The sequence below is a fragment of the Hetaerina americana genome, unplaced genomic scaffold (assembly GCF_022747635.1).
Source record: "Hetaerina americana unplaced genomic scaffold, ioHetAmer1.1.p SCAF_19, whole genome shotgun sequence".
NCBI classification, from domain to species: domain Eukaryota; kingdom Metazoa; phylum Arthropoda; class Insecta; order Odonata; family Calopterygidae; genus Hetaerina; species Hetaerina americana.
In genome coordinates this window covers 8,538,143-8,558,830 of record NW_027286752.1, presented here as the reverse complement: position 1 = coordinate 8,558,830, position 20,688 = coordinate 8,538,143, and the positions used below count along the sequence as shown (strand labels likewise).

Genomic DNA, 20,688 nt, shown 5'->3' with positions numbered 1-20,688 from the left:
TTTTGCGACTTCGTAGGTGTATTTTTGTTTAGAATTTATTGTATTTATTTTTCTCGAGTGTGGGTTTTTATTTGGAAGCCTTACTGCTATCAGGATACATGGTGAGATTTTTTTACTAAAGATAATTCGAATGCTATTCCAAAATACGTATTATTGCAGCAATATGCAAACGGATCTTCATTCTTCGGCAATGACAGATAACAGGTATATCGCGGAGGGTTCGAAATGGAAGGCATAGTCGAATACGCATTCCTTTGTGGCCTCGTGGCTACCCATCCCCAAGTCTACTTTGGTTAATTATTTAAAATCTTGTGTACAAGGATCGTAAATGTTTCTCTTAGTCAGTATATCATATTTGGAACATCATAGAATAAAGAAAATAATTGAATGGCGCCACAACAGAGCAACACATTTTGATCTCCAAAATGGCAAAAGATTGGGATACAAAATGAAAAAGTGAAAAAAACTGATTACGATTAAATTTGAAATGAAAGTTTTGAAATATATCAAAAATCATTTTCCCGGATTCTTATCGAATAGACTCGAGCTATTTTTTGTGTGCCAGCCCCTCCCTCTCACGTCTGCGATAGCGGTCCATTTCTGTTCGGGCCAAGCCCCCAACTGTGTCTTGAGAAATCGCGAAATTTTGTAAATTATTGCTGGTTTTCGAATTCGAAAGTGTACAATTTCGCTGATGATCACGGCGGTAGACAATGGGGCATGCCCCACCCTGTTACACGTCTCTCATTCCGAGGTTGCGTATCCAGATTGGCTAATCGAGGCGATGGGTTTTGCAGCAAAGATGTTTTGTAATAGCATCCGTGATTGTCTGTCTCACCGAGAACAAAAATCAACTCCTAGTTATTTGGCATGCTTGCACTTCATGAAGAATTGGCTCTTGGTTTCTATGTATTCCGTTTGTCCATATCTTAGCATTCAGAAGAATGATGTTAGAAATATTAACTCTGGTTCTTTGGCAAAACACGTAAAAATAAAATTGTATGCATTTTCCAACCAAACATTTCATAAATGTAGACATGGGATTGAAATTATTCTGAAAGGTTTGACCTTTTAATTGATCAAATTTAAGGATTGTGTTGGAAAGGTTAAAATAATCGAATGCTATGTGATCTCATATGGAGCAAGTGACTTGCAGAATGTTGCCGTCATGGGTCATCGTCTTGTGAATTTGATATATTGTTTTTATCTCCAGAATCCTGATTTTATTCTTAAATTCTTGACACTGGTGTAGTTACGACTTGTAGGTCATTCAAAATTATAACAATATGGATAAGATACTAAGAAGAGATGGATTCAATTTTAACGCAACATTGAGTCTCTTCTACCGCTTACATTTTGAACATGTAAAGTATGAGAACTTTAATCATACTTATAGGAATAATAAAAAAAGTTGCATACTATGTAAACATTCCAACAAATAACGTTATGAAAAATGCAATCCAATCTGAAAGTTAACGAGTCCATGCTTATAGAAAACAAAGAACTACCCTTGATTGTCGTGCACCCATCATCACAAGAACCGTAAGGCGTTGTTGGAAGTAGGGTTCTATCTTTATATTTATAAACAAATAATTAACATCGACTTAGTATTGTTTTTATAAAATAAGGCGACAAATTTAAGGCATATTATTAAAAAAGACGTCATGACTGTTCAGCCACGGTCAAATAGTATAAATAAGCCGTAAATATTTTTTTCGATTCAATTTAAAAAAATTTTGTCCCATATTTTGGTATACCTGTATTTATTTTTTAAACCTAAATATTTTTTCTCCAGTGGATTTCTTCAAATAGAGTGACTACAGTAATTGCGCTGATAGTAGCGTAGTAGTCCCACTAAATAGAATTAATGATGATAAATCAATGCAATAAGGTTTAAGTAATTCATCAAATCATTGTGCCGTCTTAGGGCGTGCTATCTTACGGTACCAATGGCGTGCCTGAAGATTCACAGCCTCTATGTGTCTCGCCGTCACTTTTAAGCGGGAGTTCTATTTTCTGCGAGGATTGAAATGTTAGGACATTAACTACCGACGGTTTCGTGTGCGTAACGGATTGTTTATTGCTTACGTCTGTAGATTATTAGGTGCTTCAAGTGCAAGGTAGATAGTCACGCGCGTAAGTCGTAAACATTTTTCTTATGGACAGGTGTTCCGACGAATATCGCTGAAAACTGAAATGATGTAATTTTTTTTCTGTGCCTTTAGTCTGATGTTTTGATTTTAAATATTTCTTTTGCCTAATTGAGATTTTTTATAAACAGCACCATAAAATTAAAAAAAATATATGTATTTATGTTCCATGGAAAACTCTCGTCATCAGTGTTCTTTCGCCTGTGCTTTTACATCAAGCCGGAAGAATATACAAAAGAATGGAGCCTTAAGTTCTCCCCAGTTAGCTAATAGTCATCATCCTTAGTTTGCATCCCGAATCTGGCACCTGCGGCCACTCATTCCTCCCCACTTCACGCTATTTCCTTTTCACACCTTCGAAACCCCCTTCTGTCCCTCTCTTCTTTATTTGACGTCTGCTAAGCACCTATTCGTCCCATAAGGCCTTACTCTCATCATGCTTACCCTCCCATTCTCCACGTCGTCCATATCACTCGTTTCCTTCTTTGCTCGGATCGCGTCTTCCTCTTCTCATTTGCTGTTTTCGACGTGCTCCTGCTGCGTCGTTATATTTTGTGCCTCCGCATAGACACTTCAAATCGGAAACAAAATCAGAAACTGTGGAATCAGGCGGTCACCAAGGCTTTCGGTTCTGAAGGTGACTCTCTGAAACACGTATTCGCATAAATTCTCGTTGTATTTTTTTTGGCAATTGTTCTAACAAATTGTTGGCATATTTAAATTAAACGAGAATGGAATCCTGTCATTACAAACGGATGCAATTGTCTAAGGCTCGCAAGTTTGCATTTCTGGAGGTACCTACGTGGCTGTCAGAAGTGTCTCTGGCTTGAAGTCCTCATGCATTCTGGAGAAGGACGATTTCAGCTGCTTAAAATCATATAGGCACGAGTTTGGCTCATGGTGGCAAGGATTAGGAGTATGGAAGTCTTATTTATCAATACTAATGTGAATACATACTCGGTTTCCATTAAAACGCATGGCTAACCGACCGCGGCCTTTAAATTACATCGCCGCTGAGTTCGCAATCTCTTTGAAGCTCGGCCCCGTGGGTTTGCGGAGTACTTCAAGGAAATGGAAAAAAATCGTAGGCGGAGTAGTTTACGGGCGTTGCAACGAGATATCAGGGGTGACCCTGCGTCGCTGAAGGACTTCATGCGGTATAAATCCTCCCCAAAAAAGAAAAGCCGCTCACCTTTTGAAGGCTGTTAAGGGAAGGCGGCGATGAAGTCACTTGGAGTCACAGGAGCCGCGTCAAATTGTCTGCTTGTTAAAACCGAACTCGGCGGAGTGGGGGTGGGGGGACGAAGGCAAGAGGAGAAGTAGTTTGTGAGCCGCGTAAAAGGGTCGTTTCGTTCTTTTTCCGCCGTCGAAGGTGACACTCATCCACTTGGGTACGCGTCGCTCGTCGCCCGCGCCCCCGAGTCGCGTGGGGTGCGCGGTTTTATGTCCCCCGCCGCCCCACGTCCGTTGTCTGACTGACCCGCCCCATCCTCCGCCCTCGGGGTGGGTACTCCCCCCATGGTGGGGATCCCGCATTGGCGGCTGCTTCTTGGCCGTCGGCGCGACAACGGGGGGGGGAGGAGGAGAGGGAAGGGGGTTAAGGGCTGAGGGGGACGACTCGTTGGCGGAAAATGGAAGGGGTGAAGAGGATGGGAATGAATGCTTTATTTTCCTCGACCCCTCCTCAATTCCCTGCAACGCTGCCAATGCGCGTGTGTCTTCCGCCATTGGTTGTTCATCTTGTCATTGAGTGAAGGCACGCACTTACGTTACAGGATGTTATTATAAAAGTTTGCAAAAAAATACCCCTATCTCTCACTATCTTCTCATTTTTATTTCCTACTTCCTCATGCCATTGTTTTATCTTTAAAGATTTTTGTTTTCTCAGACTACGGTAAATGGCAATAATGATGATAAAATTATTGGAAAGGGGTAAAGGCCACTTTTTTTCAGAAGCGGTGTTATTGAGAGCGTGTTCTTGGTGTAGTTGAGTCGGTATTTGATATAAAAATGTTGGAAAACGTCGATATATGGACGAAACTCCGGTTCATAAAGGAACTTGGCATCCCCAATCAAATTATAATTCACTAAATTAAAAAAGTAATGTACTGAGTGTAGTTACCAAAGATTATCGCGTCACTCGATACTTTTGATTTAGAATTTTTTGCTTAGAAAGTTAATTGGTAGGAATAGCATGAACTGAATGAACCATCCTTTTTCTAATAATTACTAATTAATTAAATTACCAATTAAATTATTAATTGATAATTACATCGTTTTGAATATCTTTTTCACTCCTTTGCCACCTTGTGAAAAATTCTAACGCACTCTTTGTAATTCCAGTGTATGCTTAGTTCTATTATATGCACAAGATAGCACTTACCTCAAATTCACTTGTGCAACCATCACAAGGCATAACTAGGTCGAGGATGTAGGCTACTCGGCAATTGTTGGAATGTTCCGTATATCTTTGGCGTCACGTCGATATTATTCGAGTCACTTCTCTCAAGTTTGTGATGGTTTCGTTATGTAACTGGTAGCTGTTGTTAACTTTCTAATTGGTAGCTCAGACAATAGAATTTATGTCAGCTTCCACCTAATTTTTACGAGCTGGAATACGTAAATAAGCTCCAGATATCCGCATAGAGTAATCATGACCACGGTGATTTCTACGGAAGAATTGCATGCATTACCTCACCCATGTAATGGTATTTTTTTGTTCCTGTCTCGCCCAAGGACCAGCTTTGATCATTAATTGTAAGAGCCGTTTTCTTATATGGCTCCCTTGCATGATACAAGATTCCAAAGGTCTGGGTCGCCGAAGAGTATACTACAATCAGGGGAGGCATTTATCATAAGCGGACAAATGAAATCAGAATTTCGACTGTAATATGCATTACTACATGAGATCGAAGCCATTACAGTGAAATGAATCTGCCCATGGTCGAATAGGCGTGTGAATTTTCCAAGAACGTGCAAATCTCAACTGATTCGAAGTAAATTAAAAGGTCCCTTTGGAAAAGAGGGTGATTACAAGGAAGACATTTTAAACTGTTTACAATCACTATTATCTAAGATCTAAGCTTTCTCTAAATCTTAATTACTGACTACGTTCTGTTTTTGCTGGATAGTTTTGCATCTGACCTTTGTAATCCAAATGTAAAAAGTTAATAGTCTTCTACATCACTTCATTTTTTATGGCTTATTATTGTTTTATAATTCTTATAACCCAACTATCATTTTCATCATGGTGTATGTATAACCAAAAACTGGCTGACTGTAGCCCCGCACTCTTTCTAATGCTGACGTCCTTAGCCACTCTTCCACGTAGTATCCCTCTTTGACTTCCTATGTTCCTTGACCTTCCTCGCGGTCTCTTCCCATCTTCTTTTTTCCCTGGAAATTATGTCCCTCGCAAATTCAATATCAGCCTCTTCGAGCAACGCCAAGTGACTCAGTAGGAAAGCAGAGTTCAATGGTACCAAAAGAATTTGGTCGCTACGAATGGATTTCGGTGATTTGAACCGAAAGCTATCTTGTTGACTCAAGTTAGGACTAGATAACTCATGCGTCACTAATATGTCATTCTATTTACTGGTATGATGCTCTGTTTGGTCCACTTTGCCAACAGTCCACACTTCTGGTAAGTATACCAGCGCGCTCCACGCTTCCTATGATATCAAGGAACCTGACAAGTGTCTCATAATATTTGTTCGGGACGAAAACAGACAAAATAATGAGGCTATTAGGAAAAAAATTGCGTTCGCTAAAGAAGCTCTTATAAAGAGGATACAGTAGTTAGTTTGACAGCGACCTTAAATAAAGACCTTTCATAAAGAGGTTGAAGTTCGTGAAAACTTTGAAGTGGAATGCGGTTTGCTCAGAAATTCGGTCGTTGGGGCGGGAGGATACGAATATATTGAGTATTTTTAGATGTACGTGCGGAAAATAATAGAAAAAATGCAGGCACAGACAAGGAAACAAACCAAGAAATTCTAGTGATGTTAGGGGGTGTTGGTAGAATTTCGAAGGAAGTTAAGAAATGTGGCGGGATACTTGCATTTGGCGGAATGTTGTTGACTATGCTAGAGGGAAGAATGTTGGACGGCGAGGTAGGAGGAGGGAAAGATAAGACAGATTGGACGGAGAGTATATAGAAAAAATGTGGAATTGCAGAACGTGTGGAAGTGCAGGCTCTTGGCGTTTCTCAATGATGGGATTGTCACCGTGAACTGTGGGGGCGGTCGGCGGGGCAGCCCTGCCCCGCCGACCGCCCTCTTCCCACTTCCCCGGACTCGGATCTGGGCGGAAGTCACCCCGCATGCAGGCGGCCTCTTGCCTCTTACGCGTTTCTCTTTCCATCCCCGTCCCCGAGGGCCTTTTGTCTCCCACGCCCCCCCCCCAGCACGCCTCACACCCTCCCCCCCGCACACTGGGTCGCTTTCTTCCCCACACAAGGCACGCCGACGCGGCGCGTGCTTGAGGCCTCTCCCGATCACTACGCCCGTGGACGGACTTCCTGGTCAGCCCGTAACCCCTCCCCCCCGACCGTCACCGCCATCGGCACGTACCCCCGCGTGCGACCGGGGAGAGGGGGAGAAGGGGGGGGGGGAGAAGGTGCCCAGGGGGAGGAACCCTGAATTGGCTCGCTCCACATTTCCCTTCCTCCCACTCCCGCACCGCCCGTCCGCGCTGCTCTCCTGGGCAGCGCGTTAGCCCGGCGTCGAAAACAGTGAGGCACGTTTCCATTTGGTGACGTCTAGTCGAAGGGAATAACTGTTCTTTTTTCGAGAACAGTTCGCAGAGACTTTCGAGGACACTTCCCCGGATTGAACCTCGCTATTCAAGTGGACACTTTTGTCATGAGAAGAGTTGACTAGGAACCCACTGTAGGAATGTAAAGGAGGAGTTGACTCAATTGCGCTAAAACCGATACTAGCTACGAAAGTCGAGGGATATTTCAGTTGACTATTCAGGAATGAGCTAGCTACCATTTGAGAATAATCATTTGGCAAAGAATGGAAGATAGTCCACCGAACCAAGTATTGCCCTCATGAATTTCGTGGAGTTAACTGTCCGCAGTGTCGTAGGATCAGCTGGCTACTATTCAGTATTCTACTCGAAGGATGTTTCACTAGACGTGCCGCGGATATCTGAGGCTGAGGATAGTAGCGTACCCTGTGTAGGCATACGGAAGTCGTTTTTATTTTGCATTCCTTCTTAGGATGAATTTTAAAACTATAAATTACGGATCCAATTCAAATCAGCAAATTATGATGCCGCACCCCGTAGTATAAGTACGAGTCGGCAACTAATGTGTACAACGGTAAATCGGTGGTGCATCTAAGGATGTGGTGGAGTTGTGGGCTAACCCTTAGGCTAATTAGCAGGGTGCCCGGTGGTGCAACAATTTTCAAAGTGTAAAAATCATTCACCTTGACCCGGAATTCAAAGCCGGGTCCCGAGTGCCCTGATTCAAATCCGTTTGGCGCTTTTGGGCATCCTCAGATTCACGTAAGCTGGGAGTTTTTTCTGGTAGCAAGTCGGCACATGGGGACAAGAACTGCCCCCCCCCCCCACTTATCAAATACCCTGTTAATGCGTGAATTTCGCACTCCGTCGGGTACATTACGAGGGAGTTCTGCCCTCGTCTGTCAAAACTAGCGTTGATGTTTATTTACTTAGTTGATTGGAAGGTGTACTTGTTCAGTCTGAACCGTTCACTTCTCGAATCATCCTTCCCGCTTTCGAGGTAGGCTAACCGTCTTCGGCATCTGCCCCTTCTTTTGTCCGAAAGTTGATTTTTTTGAGATGGAATGCGTGAGTCTGTGTCGGTTGCTTTAGATATATGATTCCCAACCCGTCAGATTCTCACGGGCGGGTTTATTTCGCTTCGACGGAAAGCGGGTCCGGCCTACATGGAGCCCCATTCACATTTGACATTCCGACTGCGTTGATAACGCAAAGGGTCGCAATGTATTCGCAATCCCCGACCTAGTTTGACTCGCACCGCTCGAATGCGACTCATTCCCGTGCTTGCGGCTGTGTTCCTTCGGGACGGATTGATTCGGTGACCTGACAGGCCATAGCGCTCCCTACCCATTCTTGTTTTGGTGTAGGTTTTTTTTCCATTCCGACGTTCACGTCCGCGTCGCCTCTCTGGAAACGTAAACTCCCGCTTTTTCCGTCTTCCATGTTGTTCCTCTTTGTTTGAGCAGTGAGACGCGTGACGGCTGAAATGTATTTTTTTCGATATTTAGAGATCGGGGTGATGCTGGAACGTGGAGATGGGAAAAAGCACGGGGAGGAAAAATCCCCATTGGTTCATAGTTAACGCAAACATATTGTGCGCAAAGCCAAAACAATGACAGGGTGAGTTGTGTGCTAGGGTGTGTTTTAAGGATTGGAATAACACAAAAAGGGGTCATGGATTATGGGAGAATTAAATTAATTTCACCTGATTACGACTTGAAATGAGATATCTCGGTTTCTGGTCATTCAAAAAATCATCTCCGCTAATTGTGGGTGTATCCTTTTTGCGATCCCTTTTTCACCCCCCCCCCCCAAATCCCTCAATTTCCGGTTTCATGCTATTCCGATTGCATCCACTCAAAAAAGATGGCAGATTTATAGACATCCCTCGACCGTGAAAAAATATCCACAAATGTAATAATAAAATTCACAAAGTTTTGCTCTTCGAAATTCAATTTAGAACGAGTTGGGTACTCATTGTATGCAGTTGATCATGAATTGATTTCGATGTACTCATGCCATAAATGTTAGTCTGCCAAAATTAAAGGCATTACGTGGTCATTATGTTGAAGTGTTGTTATCATCGTCATCTTCACTCCATCGATTGGGCTATCTGCTTGTTACGTCTTGAAAGATGTTTTGTCTTCCTCGTTCGCGGTGAATGAATGGTATAAACTGTTGTGAAAACCTAACAGTAATGCAATAGCTCCGCGGATTTTACGGGAAGCCACGCAAAATTGTTTGGAAAAATAAAGCAAAAATAACGTTTCAGAGAACTCTTCTTAAAAAATTACATTTTGAATTCGCACGAATGGTTACACTAATCAGTAACAAACAGGCGCGTATATTATTTTAATGGTTGCGTATCTTAATCGGAGATCTAGAGAGAACATCTTAGTGGGAACCGAGTCATCATCAGGAACTACACAATCTCCCGAATTTTGTTGTTCATGTGATTTGTTATTATAATGTAATTATGTTGCTAGTGTAAATCTGTCCGTGCCTCTTGCGATCGGGAACGGGACTTGAGCCGGTACGTTCTTCTTTTTCTTCTCTGTTCTAAAATAACATACTCGTCAATGAGGTCTTTCATTACTGGCGAAAATCTCTTAAAATCCCTCAACCTTTGATGTCCGTTAACGTATCCTGTACATTCAGTTCGTGAAGTCGTAAATGTAATGTTAGACATTTTTATGCAAGAGCTTGAGCATTTTCAATTGAGAGTTTGGTAGGTCTTCTATTTCCTTACATCTCATCTGCGATTGCATTTACGAGGGAGACCTCGCTGATTCTTCATTACGTTATTATTGCTTAATGTTAGCAACTGGTTCCTTTTACTTTGAGACTTTTTTCAATGGGTGCCATTGGTGTTTTTTGTGGTATCTGGCCGACGTAGACGACGTTTGTTTGCGGTAAAAGTTATCTCTTGCGTTTTTTTATGGACATCTGTCTCTTTATCTCCATTGTTTTTTTCCGACGGTGGTCCAGGAGCGATGGGCACCGGAATGGAGGGAGATCGCGACTCTTTGGTTTTTTTGTCGCTCTCACCGAATCTCTCGAATCCGGCAGACAATGATTTTCGCATTTTTCCTTCTTCCACAAAGCCTCTTTAACCGTGTGTTATGGGTTTCCGGGGTTCCTTTTCGCACGACGATAGAAGAAATCAAATATCGTAATTTAATCGCATTGAGGAAAGCTTATGATTTTGCTGTGCGCGAAAAGTTTTTAATATGGATTGGCACTACTATGTCAAAGGATGGAGGTCGGTTCTTCACTTTTTCTGACTCATATTTGGAGGTTGTGAAGAATGATTTAAAAAACTGTTTCTTTGTTCCGAGTTCTTCTCTTTTAAAAGTTTTGAATTTGATCTTTTTCTTGGAGCTTGCTAGATTTCATTGAAATCTTCGGGAGTTTTTGCGTGTCGTCGTCTTACAGATTCACTCATAGAAGAGGACCCTCGTTCTCGATCCTCGTGAGAACTTTGGTCTCAAGAGTATTCTGCGTAGCGACAAACGTAGAACAGTAATTAAGTGTTATTTTCCGATCGCCAGATCAATATACGATTTACAGTCAAAGATTACAGTGTATAATTTTTAAGAGTGTTTTCAAAGACTCTCCAACTTCACGGGACGTGAAAGACCGCTTCTTGAAAATTCTTGCGGGGGAAGGATGAAGAATCGCGGGATGAAAGCTGATGACTGCTTGCGCTAATCTTCGTGCTGTGTCCACGCAAAGAATCACTGAGTTTTTGACATCCTTCGGGGGATGAGTTCTATGGGCGGTATTTTTGATATTAACGTACTCTGGTAAGCGCCAAAGCAATTTGCATTTTTTTCCAAGATAATCATAGCCGTCAATGGGAATGATATCTTTCAGCCGTGAAATGGGGATATTCGGGGGGACTGTGTGTAGAAATAAATCATGTTCTCTGAAAAAAATTATTTTAGAAAAACTATTATTTGATTATTGCATCAGTCATTTCTCAATATTATTTCATTGACTGCCTTGAACTATTTTTGGTACTTTTTAAATTGTTGAAAACTGCGTTTCAATCTAATTAGTACTAGGACACACTAAATGTTTAGCGCCTACGTTGAGCAGCCATTTTGACCTTCATCCTCTCCTCAAATGAAGGTTTAATTTTTGCGTATGAATCAATAATTTGCCCACAAAATTTTCAGCCAAACAATATTGGGTGAATGTGAAAATTGTTTGTTTCGGAACTGACGTTACCATCGTGTTTATATTCTCTAGTTGTCTGTAAAACATCGATTGGAGTTAAGCGCTGCTGTGCTACAGCCCAGCGGCGAATAATAAAGTTGGTGAAGAAGGAATACGTGCGTGGTTAATTCAACCATTTCATTTCTTACGTTTTCTTTCTTCCCTTCAACCGGCGCTCGACTCAAAGCAAAATTGCCGGCTCGTTCTATTTTATGTGCGGGTCGTTCACTCACTCCCCGGAACGCTAACGGCTCGGGCCCCCGCATTGAGGGAACCTCGAGAACGAACGGCGTCCATCTGCAACTCAGTTGGTATCGATTTGAAAGTTTAGGGCATTAGTGAGTACACTTATCACATCTGCGACTACAGTGAACGAATTTATTGATTTCATTCATTAGAAGTCTTTCATTAATCTGCCTTTGTGCGTGGTATGGATTGAAGTCCTTTCTTCCAAAATCAATTACTCCCTGTCGTCGATCTTCTCTAAGCGAAAGGTGTAATTGATGGTTATGTTGCCATTGATCTTCATCGTTTATATGGGCACTAAAAAGTGCCGTTTCAGCGTCCCTTCTCTCTCGAAAGCGTCGCTATCGGCTCAATCGATTCCATCTTCAGTATCTTTTCCTTTTAGAAGCGAAGTAAATCGAAAACCTTTGACCGTTCTCAGTATCGCGTGACGTTTCATTGTTAGCCTTACAAATGGAAACCTATCTTCTTGAGGCAGAGTAACATATATTTGATTTATTTTAATCTGGGTTTCTAATCTATTAAAAAATACATGCTTGTAAGTACTTAAATGTCTATAGAAATGCTAAGTGAACAAGTCGCTCAGAATTCATATAATATTAGACGTACATGTTATGAACAGTTGTCTCATGGTGGCTATGACACTCATGGACATAACGGAGGAAGCCAAATGGTAATGGCATTTGCGAAAATTCTTTTTCAATAATGTACCACACGTTAGTTCTTTCGGTGGAATTGTGAGCTTCTCTTTTTTGGGTGTTGTGGGTGCATGTTTCTCAGTTTTTAGTGCTCAAAGGGATTGATAGGAAGGACTTAGTAGTATCTCTTTTCATTATTTCGTGATTTGGGTTAATTCAAACGACTCAGGGCAGTTCTAGTTGGCTTTGCGAGTTCTGGTTGGCACGCATTTGTGATGGCTGGCCTTGCGGAGCATAAGTGAACGCAAATCCTCTTCTTAATGCCCAAATGAGAAAATACGTTGGGGATATTTGAAGAGGTGTTGAAGGTTCCGCGACCCTCTCCGTTTTAGCTAGCATTTGCGAAGAGCCGGGGCAAATCTCCGGATTTGAGACGTGATGATGAAACCACACCATCAAATACAGACATACATCCTCTGGCCCTTTCCACACCATATTTCCTCGACCAAGCCTCCTCCTCCCCTTCCCCTACTCCGTCACACCCACCCCCGTCAACCCCAACCCTCCATCTCCTCCTTGGCTCATTTCCTCGGCCGTCGGATAAATGTGCGATACCGGTGGCAAAGGGGCTTCCCCTTTTCCCCGACCTCTTCCCCACCCTATTACTCTTATTCCAGGCCCCACTCCCTCATCCTTTCCGAAGAGGGGATTCCCATTTCCCAAAACTGATGTCTTGGAGCCGGCGGCTCGCCCACAAAAAAGAGATATGTTATAGAAGTGAGCAAGGCGGGAAGGGGAGGAGGAGAACTTTTGAAATTGCTTTGGATTCGTGGTCTGGAGGAAATGAAAGACCGCCGTGGATATTCGGGAGGAGGGTGAAGTGGTCTCGGTCGCCTATTCTCCCTGCCGGCCGGCCGCATGCTTATTCCCTCACCGTCCCACCCCCAATGCGTGCACTGCACGGTCGTCTGTGCTGCCTGCGTGCTTTCGCTAAATATCGACTTTGTCTTCGTGACTTGCGGTACATCCGCTGCCGCTTTGCGGAGTGCAATTGAGGGAGAGGGAACGGATATTTTTGCGGGAGGAAATTGATCCTGTAACAACTTGGACAGAAGTCGAGGCCATGGTTTTCATTTTCTCGAAATGGATTGGATGTGTCCTGCAGTGGGAGGGCGTAGATAGGGGCTTGTATTATTTGGCTCCTGGGACAATTCGTTTTTTGATCGAGTTTAAAAACGTTTAACTTTCGGTTGCGGGAGTTATCGCTGTCGGTGCGTATTGGGCAGACGGATTACATGTATATGGTAGACTTCCTCTGCTCTGTGTAGGTTGGGAGTGGCGTATAAAGCCACCAAATGAAGAAGGGACCATTAGGTCTCAATTTCGCTCAAATAAAGACGTCTATCTATCTATTTATCTACAACCGAATTTTTCCCGTGTTTCCATCTCCACCCTCTTTCTTCTACTCTTAACTCAAAATAAAGAATCGAAATCCTACCCTAGTCGTGGCCGCCAGAGATATCTTTTATTGGAGGAAAACACCAAAAATCTCTTTTTACCCTACCTTAACAGTGAACCGAGTATAGGGATGATATGAATGGACATGATTTATGGGAAGAGAAATCTGGACATTTTTTACTCTAATTTTCGCTCAATGGCTACGATGTATATTACGTCTATCATGCTCGCATGCCAGCCGTAAGCATGATCTGCTTCTTGAGACAAAGGCCACGAGATGCGAAATTGAAAAAAGATATTTTTGCCTTTCCAGGCGAAGAGTATTTTGTCATTAAGTTCCAAAATATGCTCCAAGTGTCGATTGCTTACGCTGTAGAGTAAGAAACCGAGTTATTATGGTGTTTAGCGCTCCATTCGAAAAGAATGAGAATTCTCATTCCCCATGATTCCTTAGTAGGGCTCGGAGGGGTCTTGAAAAGTCAACAATACCTTGCCTTTTCCGGCAAAAGCACCCTCGTGCTCCCAGAGGTGCTCTATCCACAGCATCAATTCCCTCTCGAGGCCAGTTGTGATATCTGCGAGAGGATGGGTGGTCAGTGGTGCTGTTTATAGGAGAAACGATTGAGAGAAACCTTGCGTTGGCGGCAGGCCGCCTCTTAAAGAAAGGCACCGCGAGCTCTATCCGCATCGTGAACTCCCTTTCGATTCTGGGCGAGTTTCGCGTTCCACAAGCCGCGTTAATTAGGGGACAGGATGTAGTTGTGTAATTAGAATTCCCTCCACGTCCGAGATCGGCCAAGCCTTGAAACCGAGACCTTTCGTGTGCATAGACGAAGCACGTAGCACATCTGCGTCGGTAGCTTCTACCATTCCCCCAATTCTTTCGGAAAAGGAGAGATATTTCATGTTATACGTATTTGTGCTAGTATAGTATATTTTATGATCGTGTCAACAATGTATCGTAATTTTTGCCTTTCGATGTTCGTACATGTGTGTGTATCGTATATATATATATATATATATATATATATATATATATATATATATATATATATATAAACACACTATAATCAACTAGAAGGTCGGTTTAGTAGGTGATGGTAGAGATCACCCAGCACTAAGCCCGACGGCGTGTGAAATTCACACATCAGGGTAGGGGGGCCAGTTCCTTTCCCTGTGCTGCTTATGGTTTCCCAGGAAGATCCCGGGAAGAACCTGGTACCCGAAAAATCACATAGCTTTGGTGGAGCTGCAGTTGCCCAGAGACTTGCCCGGGAATCGAACCCGGGACCCTCCGGTCAGTAGTCCAACGCTCTACCCCCTGCACTACCGCGACCCATATATATATATATATATATATATATATATATATATATATATATATATATACACACACACATATTTTTATTTATTATTAGGTAATCCACCGGTTAAGGTAGGTTTTGGATAGGCACAACAACCAAATAACTATTTTTTCTCTCTTAACAAAAACAACCCAATATCCCACTCTAAAACAAGCCCCTCTTCCTCCCTTCGTTCCTCCCAACACCCCTCGTACTTTTTTGTTTTTCTGTAGTTCTATTTCTAGTTTGGAGTAGTTATGCCGACGGTTCGTTAGGGTTGGCTACTTTGTGGCCTATGGTTACATAAATGGGAAATCTTATATCATATAGAAACGTCTATACTGTCTGCAGCTACCTCACTCGGGTAAATGCGCTTACATCTGTTAATAATCCCTTCGCTGGCATCTTTTATTTGAGCACCAAGCTCCTCCCATTGAAAATAACGGAATTGATATTCATTTCTTCCCATGCCAAAGATTTCGGAACTCACCGAGGCGTAAAAATCTCGGAATTTAAATTGCGATCCCTTCATGTTTTAAGAAAAATTTCGGACGAATTGCACGGAGGAACATCTGGCATGAATTATTTTAATGGCGTTGGTTTTTTTTCAGAAGAGCCTTGTTTCATTGAACGATATAATGGGAAAAATTTCGTTACTCACCGTTAGAATTTTGACCTAATTTACAAGAAATAAATAATGTGAGCCTTTGGTCGGGTGCTTGATGGTAGTGAGCTGGAAATGGTGAACGTTTCATCTCATTTGCTTCATGATATGCGACGCCACGCGAATAAACAGTTTAATTATGCTCTCATTGTAGCGCCGTCTCTCATGACGGTGATTACACGGCGTTGGTTAAATTCCTCTGCGCTTTTGTTTTGCCACCAATTCCTTCTACTCGATTCGCAAGGTAATATAAAATACAAATTACGTTTCTCTTTCGTCACGAAAACCTAATTTTCTGTATCCTGAACTGAACACAACATTTATCCTCAATATTACTTTATGTATGCTAGAAATTCACTGGGTTGTGAAGTGCCCCACCCGCTGAGTTCGTATTTTGATTGCAAATTTGCATGAAATGAAAGCACTCATGGACAAAAAGTACGTGTATTCTCTGGGTGAAATTTATACCTTCGACCTGCGTATTTTGTGGCGAATCACCACACTAACACGGCCGGTTTCAGAGATTGTGCCCATCACGCATGCTCGGAATGTCGTTGAAGATTTTCAGCAGTTTTCTTCACCAATAAAAGTTGAGACCACACGGGTGCCTATTACGAGGAGATTTTAAGTTTCATGGCGTTATTTAAACTTTGGGTAGTCATCCCCGAAGAGAGAGTCAACTGAATTGCAGGTTTCACTGCGCCATATTTTCCGAAAGAATCCGTCGTTATAAGGAATAGCCAATTGAAAATAATAATAATCGCCGATTTCACGTTCGTGTGAAGTTGAAAATGTATTGTCAACGGCTCGAAATTTGAATGCAATGTCGTAATAGTTGACTGTATTCTAAATAGCGTGTACATATCCAAAATAAGTGTTTACTATTCCCTTGAGTTTGAAATTATTTTTAAACCTGTGTAAGGACATTATAGCGTCTTGTAGCAGTCGGTTCGTTCTTTATAGGCTGATACTATCGTCCGAGGGTAATTTCTTCGAGTATTGCATAAATAAAATCGTCCTCTTAGAGGTGTTCTAACCTGACACGAGTCCAGCAGAGCATCAGGGAAGCCCACATCAACCTCTTGCCTTTGGCGAGAGGTTGGTGTGGGCTTGGTTTGCTTTAGGCGCTTATCTCTGCAAACTGGGCTCATTTAACAACAATTAAATATTTATTAATTGTTTCTCAAAAGTCGCACCGCATTGATTTTATCATATCAATCTACGACGCCGACTTGTTGGATCATAGATTAAAGCCTCTATTTCCGATCTTAATATTGTATAGCAATCCTTGCTACCAAAAATTTATACTACAAGACATTATGTAAAAACTAGGTGTCTCGTGTGCAGATGGTGAGACGATTTTGTGGGTATATGTATATATATGTGTATGTGTGTGTGTGTATGTATATATATATATATATATATATATACACACACACACACACACACACACATATATATATATATATATATATATATATATATATATATACATACACACATACATGTTACATGTATGTATGTATATGTGTGTGTGTGTGTATCCATACATATGATATGGTAGAGTGACCCATACGTTGGGAAAGATGAATTTTTTAAGAAATGGAGATCGTGGAAACTTAACGATCCCGAAACCCGCGTCTCTCATTTTACGCAAAATTAAAAAAGTAAAAGAAGATGGCGCTCACCCTCGCTATTTTTTATAATTGAAGATATAAGACTGTCCTGGGTCGGATATTATTTGGTATTTATTACTTTGACGTTAATTCTTTCATAAAGCATGCTCTATGATAAACTCCCTTGATGGTCATCATGATATGCGAGGACGAGTGCGCCGTCGTGGAGTGTGGTGATTCCTCTTCTTGGGCACTCCTGCCGCCTCACATCGAGTGCCGATGCCGGAGACGCGAGGCTGAGAGACGAGAATAAATCCCACGCCGTGGTAATGAGATCGTGCATCACGTTGGGTACCTCTGCATTTTTTATACCTTTATACCCTCGTTCTTGGAGGGAGAATTGGCAAATCGTGGCATTCGGGGTGCGCAAATGCGTGTGTGTGTTTGTGTGTGTGTCAGGGCGTAATTGTTCCAAAGCGGGAGTCCTGTCCATGCGTCCTTTTCCCTGCACCGCAGACGCCGCACGGCCTGGGCTTCTGCGGTTTCGCTATCCACACCGCATGCACCCGCCGTCGAGGCGGGGTTGGCGTGGGAAGAGGGGGAGGGAGACCGCAGCAGCCTCTGGAGAGCAAAGCGGAGAAGGCGTCTGCAGGGTTGAATTTCAGTTTCGGAACGAAATCTCCTTTTTTTCCCTCTCTCTCTCTCTGAAAGGCTCCCGCGGAAGGAGATAAACAACCGAGATCGCGTTGGTGTGCTGCAAGTCGGCCCCCTTTTCACGTCGGGTTGTGCTGAAGTTAGGCCTTTTCCTCCACGTTTCAAAGAAGCTACCATTCTATATTTATGTGTGTAATTTTTGTTGAAAGGACGGATCGTAGAATCGCTCGCCGCTTCGGTGCGTTTCGTTTTGGGATTTCTGGTGGGCGGGGCGGGCTTTGCCCCGCTTCTCAAAGCTCTCTCCCCCCCCCCCCCCCCCCCCCCCCCCGAGAAAATTTCGTTTCCGAATGCTACGTTTTGCGCGATTCAGGTTTCCCTTTCGTGCAGCATTGGTCTACGGCTCCGCTGTTTCCCGGATAGGGGAGGATGATCTCGGTCGGCGAACCCTCCCATGGTTATTGTTAATGGACCGTCGTGGGTTTTGGTAATTAATCAATCCCTCTACCTTCCTCGTTCCTCTGGGGAAACGTCCGTGATCGCGCGGCTTGCGAAAGGGCAACCCCGGTTATTACCCGTGAGGAAATACCCCGGGCGGAAGACGCATTCTTTTGCTTTCTCAAACGCTGCCGCCAAGTTTCTCGGCCGCCTTATCCTCGGCCACTCGCCGTGGCCCGATTTTGTTTGCCCTCGTCGCCGCCGGCCTCAATTAATCGGCATCTCTTGTTTAATTTAGTTCACTTTCGCGTGGCCTGTGGGTAGGACTAATTCTCTCCCATCACCGATGGAAGGACGGTCTCAATGCAGATCGGACCCTACCCATTCCCTCCCCTACATCCTCTCGAGCCCATTGGCACAGGAGGGGCACCGGCCAGACGTGGGAGTCTTTGAAACGATGAGATTGTAATGGGTTTTATTGGGTCACGACATTAGATGGAATTATAGCGGCCAGCCTGGTAATATTTGTCATTTATTTAACGTAGACTATTATTAATTATGCTCATCACTAATTACCAATTGCTTCTCAATGAAAAGATGACCTACGCAATTCAGTTCTTTCTTCAGTTTCTTCTGAATTTTTTTCAAATACATAATTTTTGTTTCAGATATTTTAGTACCCTGCAAGCCACCTCTAGGGTGTGTGGTTGTGGGGAAATACATACCAGACTAATTTTGACCCCGAATATGACCCCTAACGTGGTCGGAAAATGTTGTTATGATCCCTTATCGTTCGTGGAAAAAATGACATCCTAAATCTATCTGTTCTACTCTAAACTTCTCTAATTTTATTGACGTGATCTCGCATATCCTAGTGCGACGGGGGCAATAATGCATTTTAAATCTCAGTGTTGAGTGTTTTTTAGTGTTCAATTTGCATTTCAGTGCTGTGGTCTGTCATGAAAGCAAACGCTCATTCACTGATTTGATTTCACTCGGCAACCCAACAAATTATATGATTTAAAATAAAAAATAACAAATGATTCGAATTGTGAGAAAGTTGTTTTAAAAATGTTTTGATCTTTTTTCATTAAAGTTGTCGCTGTCATAAATGAACGGTTATTCCGATATTAGAAGTGTTGCGGTATTCACCAATAACACCACTGATTGAAGATGAGAGGCTGCTCATTCTGTTATGCTGAATACAGTATGAGAAAGAAATTAGAGTCAAATTCGTGTGGCGGTTAAGCATATTTGATTGGGATACCGAGGGAATACACGACAATGCCGTTCTTGTGAATTTCTCATCACCGTGTATTTTAGAAAAACAGAGATTTTCGTTCTGGGAAATTAAAGGTGCTTCTACATCACGGAAATAAATGCGTGCAAGTGATATGAACTAAATAATTCTTTATTTAAATTTTAAATACTAGTATACTACCCTAGTTTGGCGCATAAACTTTACATTTTTTTTAGAAATAGGCAATTTAATCATGAGATTCAATTGTCATTGACGGTAAGGAATATGTGCAATTTTATTCTTCTACTATTGTCCATTATTTTTTAATACAACTACTGGATATGCATGCATTTTTATTTTATGAATGATTTTAAAGTCAAAGGAATAATGTGTTATATACTTAAAGAATGTATATTTATCTATATTCCTTTGCAAATTCTAGTTAAAGGCTGAATTTAATTCTGCCAGTATTTTCATTCATTCCCACTATTATCAATATGTTTTATGTCACAGCTGTGCAAGTTTGACGAGTGGTCAAGGCTGATTGAATGGTTATGGAGGAATTTACCTCCCCCTTTAGTCATGTTTTTTGATAAATCTTCGACAAAATTTATAAAATATTTTTTCTTTTCAGGGCCAAACGTTTTGTCCTATTGGAGAAACTCTCGAGTTCGAGCGAGTGGAGAGACAACGTGATTAATTCTCCGGGAACAGCCGTGTGACGGTGAGTGACCCCCAACATTCGTTCATATATGTTCCATTGGATCGAGGAGCTGCATCGCGAATGAGATTCAACTTTGAATGCCAAACGGACAGTTGTCTTTTTTTTAATGCGAGCCTCGTGTAACTAATGTCCGCTGAGATTAGTGTTTGAATGTTGCGTTTTAAAATATTTCTCTCTACAATTATGCGTTAAGAAACCTCATGGCTAAAGATTTTGTGGATGTTTGAGGTTGTAATGAAAACATTTGACGCCGAAACTTGTGTAAAGTTCCGTAAACTCCTCCTCGACCTCCCCGAAGTATTCCACAATTAGAGATTAACGCACCGACTAATAGGCACTAGCGAGGAATCGGACTCGCCCTTTGGCCTGCGAATCATGACATCGGCCTCACGTTTACACCCTTCGCCGACGGTGAGGACGCCTAAGTGAAGAAATCGAAAACCTCTGCTCTCATGCGGAAAGGGGAAGATAGAGGAATGCGAGGCGTGGGTGGTAAGGAGATCCAGTGTGCTTCACCGGCTGGCTCCCTTCGAGAAGAGGGAACGGT

General features: G+C 42.5%; 1 long non-coding RNA gene across 1 annotated transcript in view; it reads left to right on the top strand.

The window, feature by feature from the left end:
* LOC139687278 (uncharacterized) overlaps positions 1 to 20,688 on the top strand; it is a 355,024-nt gene that overhangs the window by 95,063 nt on the left and 239,273 nt on the right. Inside the window, exon 2 of the long non-coding RNA XR_011700630.1 lies at positions 20,052 to 20,141. This is a non-coding gene — a long non-coding RNA (uncharacterized lncRNA). The remainder of the gene's footprint in view (positions 1 to 20,051; positions 20,142 to 20,688) is intronic.